Genomic DNA, 10,000 nt, shown 5'->3' with positions numbered 1-10,000 from the left:
TGTATGTTTCTGGTAACATGGCTACAAAAAATAGGGTAGGTAGGTAGGTATTTTTGTTGTTGTTGTTGTTGTTGTTGTTGTTGTTGGTCAGGGTAGAAAATAACTATACAGTGACGCAAAGAGACTGGACTTACTATACAAAGAGAAAGACAACACATTACAAAACAAATGAGACAAAAGGGATGCGGAGTTATCCCCCTTAACCTTGTGTCGTCTGCCGTCTGTTACTTTCGTTTTGACGCTTTTTTTTTTTTTTTTTTTTTACAAATGCAATAAAAAAAAGTCTAGGGTTGGCGCGAGAAAACTAGGTAGGGACGGGTGACCAGAAACATACAACTTTTTTGTGTGGCCTTAACACTAACCTCGCTGCTCTCTTTTTACATTTAGTCAAAACTTGACTAAATGTTTCAACGTTGACCGGGAATCGAGATGAGGGTCTGGTGTATGAATGTATGTATGTATGCATGTATGTAAGTATGTATGTATGTATGTATGTATGTATGTATGTATGTATGTATGTATGTATGTATGTATGTATGTATGTATGAATGTATGTATGTATGTATGTATGTATGTATGTATGTATGTATGTATGTATGTATGTATGTATGTATGTATGTATGTATGTATGTATGTATGTATGTATGTATGTATGTATGTATGTATGTACTGGCAGGTACTTGATGGTGCGATCGATCTATGAATACAAAACATCAGCAAGAATTCCGCTTTCAGAACATCTGTCAAATGTTATCATTTTATCTCTTTGGTGTCTTCCCCTCCCACCTCATCTCATATACTTCTTTTCCGTTATACATCAAGTACAGGGTCAACGTTTGCAAGGCCGTTAACACTGATGATTGGTACCTGAGCTCATATCAAACAATGTCATACAGTGTGTGTGTGTGTGTGTGTGTGTGTGTGTGTGTGTGTGTGTGTGTGTGTGTGTGTGTGTGTGTGTGTGTGACAACTCTTCGACAAGCGCGGGTTAGAACTGTACCCACGGAATACGCGCTATATAAGCTTCATATTGATTGATTGATTGATTGATTGATTGATTGATTGATTGTATGTGTGTGCGTGTAGAGCGATTAAGAGAAAAATACTAGACCGATCTTCATGAAATTTCACATGAGAGTTCCTGGATATAATATCCCCAGACTTTTTTTTTTCTCGATAAATGTCTTTGATGACGTCATGTCCGGCTTTTTGTAAACGTTGAGGCAGCACTGTCACGCTCTCAATTTTCAACCAAATTGGTTGAAAGTTTGGTCAAGTAATCTTCGACGAAGCCCGGACTTTGGGATTGTATTTCAGTTTGGAGGCTTAAAAAATAATTAATGAGTTTGCTCATTAAAGTTGTCATTTAAATCGAATTTTCGCAAACAAAATTAATTGCATCGTATTCTTCGTCAAATTCTGAATCTAAAAATATATGCATATGTTATGTTTACTCTTAAAATGTGATCACAATTAACGAAAATAGATTAATTAGTACTACGAATAAAATGTAAGAAATCGATCCCAAATGATTTCATCTTATTCTTTATCATTTTCTGATTCCAAAAACATATAGATATGATATGTTGTATTCAAAACATGCTCAGAAAGTTAACAAGAATACAGAAAAGCACGCTTTCATGCTTAGCGCAATAGCTAGGTACGCGCTAATCTGGCTTGCCAATTTCACTGCGTTTTGCACGTGAGAAGTGAGCCAATTCCTTCTCGGGGGGGGGGGGGGGGGGGGGGGGGGGGGGGGTTGACGAAGCTGTATTGTCTTGGTGAAGTGCGTTCAGTGACATTCCGTGAGTTCGACAGCTTGACTAAATGTAGTAATTTCGCCTAACGCGACTTGTTTTACTTTACACTTCGTCTAAAAGTAGGCGTTTTCATTTTTAATTGATTTTTTTTAATTAAGATATTCGTCTTTGAAAAATTACCTTGCGCTCTTTGATGCCGTATCGTAATATGTCCTTCAACTATAAGACCGCATGCCCGTAAGTGGCGCAGCTTGAAAATAAGTTAATACCGCCCACGTATGACAAACAGGTTAAAAGACAGGCTAAAACATAGACACAAAGAATGCTCTTAATGAGGGCAACGCGTTCAATGTTGATGAAGTCCAGATTTTCATCGTGATCTGATAGTGCTTGGTGCAATTTCTGGAAGCAAACGGAAATTAGGTTAATTTTCTATCAATTTATATTACACACGGGGCCGGGAAAGAAGCAACGGCAAGATTCACCGCTTTGAGGCAGTGCAGAACCATTCCAGGAACAGAGTAGATTTCCAACACCCCCCCCCCCCCTCTTCCCTGATGGTTTTTTTGCTCCTTTGATGATCTATGCATACATACATACAGACAGACAAACAGAAAAATATGCACAAGCAGAGTTTTGCACTCTTTTGACCCATGATAAAAAAAGCATAACGATTTTACTGGACCTACCCCGCACCCCACCCCCAAAAAAACTGAAGAAGAAAAATGTGACATGTTTGTTTCTGTTCCTGCCTTCAAAAAACTGAACAGCACATGAAGAGCATCTTCTGTTCCAATAAAAGCGTTTTTTTATGTTCAAAGAGAGAGAGAGAGAGAGAGAGAGAGAGAGAGAGAGAGAGAGAGAGAGAGAGAGAGAGAGAGAGAGAGAGAGAGAGAGAGACAGAGAGAGACAGAGAGAGACAAAGAGAGAGAGAGAGACAGACAAACAGAGAGAGCTGGAGAGAGAAAGAGAGTGAGTGAGAGACAGACAGACAGAGACAGACAGAGAGAGCTGGAGAGAGAGTGTGTGAGAGAGAGACAGAGACAGAGAGAGAGAAAGACTCAGAGAGGGAGCGATAGAGAGAAAGACAGAGAGAGAGAGATAGGGAGAGACAGAGGGAGAGACAGAGACAGAGAGAGAGAGACAAAAACAGGGAGAGAGAGAGAGACATAGGGAGAGACAAAAAAAGTGGGAGAGAGGGAAACAGAGAGAGGGGGGAGAGAGAGTGAGACGGACAGACAGACAGACAGACAGATAGAGATACATGTACAAACAGAGACCTGCACGCTTTTGATCCATGATACAGAAGCATAAAGATTTCGCTTGCCTAAAAAGCCACAGGAAGTGACACGGGTTTATTTTCTCACTGTCTCCCAGAACTGGACAGCACAAGAAGAGCATCTTCCGTTCCAATAAAAGCTCTTTTCAATGTCCCAACAAATGCTTGAAGCCGGAAAATAATACTTGCCCCACTGCGCAGGGAGGGGTCATATTGACTATAACAGCTGAGTCCCATATTGATTGATGCTTAAAAACAATCTCAATGGCATTAAACAATAGACACTGAAAAATGTGGGTCGAGACGAGAGAGAGAGAGAGAGGGAGAGAGAAAGAGACGGAGAGAGAGAGAGAGAGAGAGAGAGAGAGAGAGAGAGAGAGAGAGAGATAGGGGGATGGAGGAGAGAGAGAGAGAGAGAGAGAGAGAGAGAGAAAGAGAGAGAGAGAAAAAGAGAGAGAAAGAAAGGCAGACAGACAGACAGACATACAGACAGGTAGATAGAGAAATAGAGAGAAACGAGAGAGAGAGAGAGAGACATAGGGACAGACACACAAACAGACAGACAAGCAGACAGACAGACAGACAGACAGAGAGCCTTGTCCAGGAATGGTGCGGTGGTACCTACAATTATGAGGACACCTTCAGCTTCGGCCAACAGTGTCCCTTTACATCGCAGTCCTCTTTTGACTGAGATATTTTAATGACATATGAAGACAGAGATAAGAGAAAAATTATGCGTGTTGTTGTTGTTGTTGTTGTTGTTGTTGTTGTTGTTGTTGTTGTTCTTCTTCTTCTTCTTCTTCTTCTTCTTCTTCTTCTTCTTCTTCTTCTTCTTCTTCTTCTTCTTCTTCTTCCATTTAGTCAAGTTTTGACTAAATGTTTTAACGTAGAGGGGGGAATCGAGACGAGGGTTGTGGTGTATGTGTGTGTGTGTGTCTGTCTGTCTGTGTGTGTGTGTAGAGCGATTCAGACCAAACTACTGGACCGATCTTTATGAAATTTGACATGAGAGTTCCTGGGAATGATATCCCCGGATGTTTTTTTCATTTTTTCGATAAATACCTTCGATGACGTCATATCCTCCTTTTTGTAAAAGTTGAGGCGGCACTGTCACACCCTCATTTTTCAATCAAATTGATTGAAATTTTGGCCCAGCAAATCTTCGACAAAGGCCGGACTTTGGTATTGCATTTCAGCTTGGTGGCTTAAAAATTAATTTATGACTTTGGTCATTAAATATCTGAAAATTGAAATAATTTTTTTTTATATATAAAACGATCCAAATTTACGTTCATCTTATTTTGCATCATTTCCTTATTTCAAAAAACATATAAATATGTTATATTTGGATTAAAAACAAGCTCTCAAAATTAAAAATATAAAAATCATTATCAAAATTAAATTTCCGAAATTGATTTAAAAACAATTTCATCTTATTCCTTGTCGGTTCCTGATTCCAAAAACATATAGATATGATATGTTTGGATTAAAAACACGCTCAGAAAGTTAAAACGAAGAGTGGTACAGAAAAGCGTGCTATGCAGCACAGCGAAACCACTACCGCGCTGAACAGGCTCGTCAGTTTCACTCCGTTATGCACAAGCGGCGTACGGTCATTGTGAAAAAAATGCAGTGCGTTCAGTTTCATTCTGTGAGTTCCACAGCTTGACTAAATGTAGTAATTTCGCCTTACGCGACTTGTTTCTTCTTCTTCTTCTTCTTCTTCTTCTTCTTCTTCTTCTTCTTCTTCTTCTTCTTCTTCTTCTTCTTCTTCTTCTTCTTCTTCTTCTTCTTCTTCTTCTTCTTCTTCCTCTTTTGTACTAAATACTTTCCATTTAAGAAATAACAATGATGGGCTGATAACGAGGAGCAAATCGCGCTGCATAAAATGGAGTACCTGGTCACCAGACAGCAGACAGACTCTGTCTTTATCCCTATTTCCTGTCTGTACTTCAGTTAAAAGCCTAACCACTTCTTGAAACGACAATATGGAATTTTCTTTCCAAATGTTTCATGTTTCAATTACTCGTCTCTGCGGAAGCTCAGACTGGAATTCAGCAGACAGATAAGATAGTCTATACATCTATACATCTATGAACATATAAATAAAAGAGAGTGTCTGTCTGTCTTTGTGTGTGTGTGTCTGTCTGTCTGTGATCGCCAAAGCTCCGAGAAGGGAGGGGGCAGGAAGACGATGTCGTGCATGTGCACTCCTGTGACTGTGAAGATGTGCACCTGACCACCACCGCCGCTGCCGACGCCGCTGCGCTGCCAGCCCTCCAATCCTCCCCCGCCTCCCCCCCCCCCCCCCCCCCCGGAAGAGAGAAACTTTTAGTTGTGGCTTGGCTCTTCTAAAAAAAAAAAGTAAACTTGCCCCCCCCCCCCCCCCTTTCATTCCCCAGATCCGACCCCCCCACCACCACCACCCCCATTCCCACCACCACCGCCGACTCCACAACTACCACTCCCACTAGCCCTACATCATCAACACCAACCCAACCACCATCCCCAGCACCCCCATCATCCCCCATCACCACCACACCAACCCCTTCCTTACCCCCTAAAAGAAAAAAGAATTATAGCAATCTCGATGTCATCACTGCATGTCTACTAAAAGGGCTACATTTCGTCTACAACACATCAAAGCACAAGCCGCGTCTGCATCCCTCAGCAGGTTCACGTCATATTCCGGAGTATTCAGATCAAAGCACGAAGCCGCGGCGTATCAGCACGATTGCAAAACTGAAGAGAATTCTCATGCCCTCGTACAGATAAAACACTCGAAAGATTTACACGCACTTGTTAAAAAATAAAAATAAACAGGGCGTGGGCATAATTAGCAAAACCTTCAAAGTATTTAAAAATGTCCCCGTATTCCAAACTTTCTTCTTCTTCTTCTTCTTCTGCGTTCGTGGGCTGAAACTCCCACGTACACTCGTGTTTTTGCACGAGTGGAATTTTACGTGTATGACCGTTTTTACCCCGCCATTTAGGCAGCCATACGCCGCTTTCGGAGGATTCCAAACTTTCAAGTGAGATCATAAAGAGCGGAGAGATGTCGCACAAGTTCTTGTCCTTGAAATCTGCCCGATTTTCCTGACAACGACGACTGACCCTTTCCCGCCCCCCCCCCCCCCCATCCATTCACCTTATACCCCCCCCTCCCACCCCCGAACTTTCATTGGACCCCCACCATCATCATCATGATGTAGGTAGGTCTACAGAGCTGATGCACACACACAAATAAATCTGAAAAAGCAAGCTTTTACAAGGGGCGGTCTTAAAAATTTGGGGTAAATGGTTGGGGGCTGAGTGGTGGGTGGGGTGGGGGGTGGGGGGGGGTCTGAAAAGGGGGGTCCCACATTACCACCATCTTCTCCACCCCCTATCCCTTATTTCCCGTCCTTAACGGTGTAACGCGAAATTTTTACTCCACGAAAAATTTCGTACGAAATTCTTACTCCGAGTAAATTTTTCGTACGAGAAAAGAACTCCCCAAGGCACGAAAAAGTTACTCCCTCCACGAAATTGTTACTCCCCATTTTTTTACTTCCAGTAAAAATCTCGTGCGCGAAAATGGGATGCGGGCGAAGGGATAATGCCAATATGTGATCTCGCGCAAACGAATGTCGCGTTACCCTCCCTCCACCCCTTCCACCACCAAGACTAACAAGGGACAAGGGAGTATAAATTTCGTACACCTGGCATGGGAAGTTAAATTGCTCGTGTTAGGGTGAAGCAATGTATTCCTTTTATTATTCGTAAGGGGAGTAACATTTGTGTACGAAATGTTTACTCGGAACTCACCTGTCGTGGGGAGTAATGTTCTTGTGTAATGGGGGAGTGCTTTTTTAGTAAAGGGAGTAACATTTTCGAAGGAAATTTTTACTCTGGAGTAAAAAATCTCGTGGGAGTAATTTTCTCGTGTTACACCGGCGCTTCAGACAGTCACGACATGGCTCATCAGTGGTAATAGGCAAGCAGCTTACCTCGGCGCCTTTCTCCAACTCAGCCAATCAACCTCACTCCTCGCATGCACAAGACCAATGCATCAAGTGGACCAGGACCCGGATGTCGTACCCAATTAGCGTTTGGGGCAACTGAGTCTTGGCGAGCCTGAAGACAGGGCTATGCAACAGTGGGTGGGGGTGGTTGGTTGGTAAAAGGTGTAGGGCGAAATGGAAGGAGGGGACGCCGGGAAGAGGGGGAGAGGGGTAGGGGGAGAGGACTTTTCAGGTGACAAAAGCATTTAAGGGGAGCTTCTACATACCAGCATTTAGCTAAGTAATGACCTTGAACCCTATAAAGAAGACGATGGGGAGAGGGAGAGGTAAATTTCCAGAGGACGAACGTATCTTACAAACTAATGACCCTGAAAACTTTTAATGAAGACGGGACGAACCGCGGGACTGAGAAGCTTTAATGGCGGGGAAGCGAGTTTTTCTTCAGGCCAAGACTAATCAGTGTCCATGGCTTAGGGGTTCCTTGATAGCTTCGTGCAAAACAGCCATCGGTAAGGTCGGAAACGGTTGCCAAACGTTACAGCAAAAGAGAACATTGTAGGTTAAATTAGCGAGGTAACGACTGCTATCGGATTAGTTTGAAACAAACCACTGACATTCGCGAAACGCACAACCGCTAGCAAACACATACGAACCGTGCACGGGTCTAGACAGAAAGAAATTAGGAAAAGAATGAAAAAGACACACAAACACGAGCACAGAGAGAGAGAGAGAGAGAGAGAGAACTCAGAACTCAGAACTTTATTACATAAGGATAAAGGTTTTAGGCTTAGCCTAATCTTCCAACCTGTCCTTGTAACATATACAGAGAATAATTGTAAACAAAAGCAAATACTGCGCACATACCTCATCAAAGTATTAAACTAATAAAACATCAGAATAATGGTCGAGTATAAACATAAAAAAATATTGGACTCACAAAGTCATAAAACAAAACCAGACACAAACAAACGTAAATGCTTTTTAAAATTTCTTTAAAAAGTACAGCAATGTATGAGAAAGAGAGAGAGAGAGAGAGAGAGAGAGAGAGAGAGAGAGAGAGAGAGAGAGAGAGAGAGAGAGAGAGAGAGAGAGAGAGAGAGAGAGAGAGAGAGAGAGAGCTTAAACTCGAAATATTTATTTCTGAAGGATAAAACAAACAAACGGGAATAAAACTAATTAGCAAGCAAACAATCTGAAGCAAAAGAGGACCGTTCAACAACAACAACAAACAAGCAAACAAACAAAAATCCGAAAGGGCATCGGTGAAACAAACCACACAAATCCTTAAGTAAGACTCAACATAGATGAATACAATTGCAGACCATTTAAGATATAGATGATTCATATTTCTAAAATAATGTCAGTGGAACACATGTTAATTAAAGCCTATTAACCTTCACCGGATCACGCGTTGGACTACACAGTCCGGATGATGTGGGTCGTGTACGACCCATATTTTCCAAAGAAGGATTCAACGTAAAACGTATGGGTCGTACACGACCCACGCCATCCTGATAAGGATAAACACCGTAAAATTCCTTACGTAATTCCATATGGGTCGTCCACGACCCACATCATCCGGACTGTGTAGTTCAAATTACGTCATCGTTTATTTGTTTGTTTACAAATATATTCTTTCAAAACTTGGGCAATGGGAAGGTCGTATGGTGATTAGAGATTACATGAAGTTTCAAATTAAAAATCCAAATAGTTTCAGAGATAAAGTCCATTTTGTGAGGTTCTTCGAGTCGTCCACGACCCACGCGCGAAGCACGGTGACGGTTAACTAAAGCAATGTCAATAAGGGAGCCGGTGTAACACGAGAAAATTACTCCCACGAGATTTTTACTCCGGAGTAAACATCTCGTACGAAAAAGTTACTCCCTTTACGAAAAAAGCACTCCCCCATTGCACGAGAAAATTACTCCCCAAGACAGGTGAGCTCCGAGTAAACATTTCGTACAAAAATGTTACTCTCCTGACGAATAAATAACGAATAAATTACTTCACCCCAACACGAGCAATTTAACTTCCCATGCCAGGTGTACGAAATTTTTACTCCCTTGTCCCCTCTGTTAGTCTTGGTGGTGGAAGGAGTGGAAGGAGGGTAGCGCGACATTCGTGTGCGCGAGATCACTTATTGGCATTATCCCTTCGCCAGCATCCCATTTTTGCGTACGAGATTTTTACTGGAAGTAAAAAAAATGGGGAGTAAAAATTTCGTGGAGGGAGTAATTTTTTCATGCCTTGGGGAGTTCTTTTCTCGTACGAAAAGTGTACTCGGAGTAAAAATTTCGTACGAAATATTTACTCCGGAGTAAATTGTTCGTGGAGAAAAAAAATTGTGTGTTACACCGGCCTATTCTTTAGTGGCGACGTTCCGATTCTATATATACCGTCATATTTTTCTTGTGCTAGTGGATACGTATGCGTCTAGCAGTCGAAATCCGTTTGATTTTGTGAAGACGAATCCTGCATTTCACATAATTTATACCATCATCTTCATGAAGCACCTCTTTCAGGGGCTAACAGTAGCACTCCCGCGAAATAAAACACAGTGGACAAGGAAAATCACAGTCTATGATGACTACATTAGTCACTTCGATAGAAACTAGAAGGGTTTATTTTCAGAGACTACATTTTAAAGGTATGTGTTGACTATTATTCATGACTTAAAACTCCAAACCTTTTGAAGCGATCTCTGACAGTTTTCTGTGGGGAATATACTTTTTATGTCGGAAGTTTTCTGGTTTTGTTTTACTTGCTGTAATGTTGAAATCTGGGCGCAAAATGTCGGATCTGTTTTGAAGGTACTCGCGTAACTTTGTGAAGATGATGAGTAACGTGATGTCTTCTTGTTACAGTGATCTGTCTGGAAATCAAATCGACACCATATCCCATCGTGATTTTGAGAGATTGCATCTACTGGAAAAACTGTAAGTACTTCTCTCTCTGTC

The 10,000-nt window shown here is 41.8% G+C and overlaps 1 long non-coding RNA gene across 1 annotated transcript in view; it reads left to right on the top strand.

The window, feature by feature from the left end:
• The window catches only part of LOC138957265 (uncharacterized), a 14,895-nt gene extending 4,916 nt beyond the window's left edge, over positions 1-9,979 (top strand). The window contains exon 3 of the long non-coding RNA XR_011452977.1: positions 9,908-9,979. This is a non-coding gene — a long non-coding RNA (uncharacterized lncRNA). The remainder of the gene's footprint in view (positions 1-9,907) is intronic.
• Positions 9,980-10,000: the final 21 nt, after the last annotated feature.

This window comes from Littorina saxatilis, unplaced genomic scaffold, assembly GCF_037325665.1.
Source record: "Littorina saxatilis isolate snail1 unplaced genomic scaffold, US_GU_Lsax_2.0 scaffold_2063, whole genome shotgun sequence".
NCBI lineage: Eukaryota > Metazoa > Mollusca > Gastropoda > Littorinimorpha > Littorinidae > Littorina > Littorina saxatilis.
The sequence above is the reverse complement of the archived record's forward strand: the minus strand, read 5'-3'. Positions and strand labels throughout refer to the sequence as shown.